The following is a 1,274-nucleotide window of genomic DNA, read 5'->3' on the forward strand; positions in this document are numbered from 1 at the left end:
GGTGGCTGTCTTTAAGCCTGCACACACACCCAGGGCAACGGTACTAGCCCCATAACCATGATGTGAGTTGAGAGCTGCCTTCTGTACCGGCCTGTCTCTCCCCCGATTTTACAAAATGGAAAATGTCCCCAGGCTCTCAGCCACAGTACACCCTAAACTGCTTCGCCCACAGAGAGGTCGACAGTAGCTAAAGCACAGTTTCTCTACTGTGTAGTTTCTTCGAGTTAGAACGCTAGCTATTAGACTTCCATGCAAATGTGGGGCTGCCGTGCTAGCTTGGTCAAACACATGGGGAGTCGTGTTCTGCCTTTCGCTGGGGCCTGAGTCTCACTCGCAAAAAGCTTTGGACGCCCTTGCAGTGCTCTCACGCACGCACACAACAACATGCTTCCACCCTCAGGAGCAGCTGTTTTACCTGAAGCACAGGCTCTCAACCGAGTTTTTCCTTCGAGTTAGGTGGCTCTGTTTAAGCCTGCACACACACCCTGGGCAACGGTACTAGCCCCATAACCATGATGTGGGTTGAGGGCTGCCTTCTGTACCGGCCTGTCTCTCCCCCGATATTACGATATTGAAACCGTCCCCAGGCTCTCAGCCACAGTACACCCTAAACTGCTTCGCCCACAGAGAGGTCGACGGTAGCTAAAGCACGGTTTCTCTACAGTGCTGTTTCTTCGAGTTAGAAAGCTAGCTATTAGACTTCCATTCAAAAGTGGGGCCGCAGTACTAGTTTCATGGAGCAAGTGGGGAGTCGTGTTCTGGCTTCTTCCGGCGCCTGGGTCTCACAAGGAAAATGGTTTTGGACTCACTTGCTGTGCACTCACGCATGCACACCACACAATGCGTCCACCCTGAGGCATGGCTCTTTTAGCCGAAGCAGGAATTCCCTACAGAGTTGTTCCTTTGACTTAGGTGGTTGGCTTATGGCCTGCAGGCACACCCGGGGCAAGGGTACTAGCCTCATAAACAAGAGGTGAGTTGAGAGCTGCCTTCCGCACCGGCCTGTTTCTCACTCCATTTCACGTATGGGACCCTTTCCCCGGTCTCTCATACACGAGCACTATACAACTCCTGCGGCTTCAGGAACGGCAATGTTAGCTAAAGCGCAGTAACGCTGCAGCATTGATTCTTGGTGTTAGTAGCCTGGTAGGCGAATGAGCTGCAGCTGGGATTCTTTACAAGCTTGTTTCTTCCCAGTCAGTGTCGAGCACATAGCATTCCAAGCACACATGGAGCAGTAGTGTGAGCTTCAGGTAGCAAGAGCTGAGTCCAGA

Source organism: Halichoerus grypus, chromosome 9 (genome assembly GCF_964656455.1).
Source record: "Halichoerus grypus chromosome 9, mHalGry1.hap1.1, whole genome shotgun sequence".
In the NCBI taxonomy this organism is placed as follows: Eukaryota; Metazoa; Chordata; class Mammalia; order Carnivora; family Phocidae; genus Halichoerus; species Halichoerus grypus.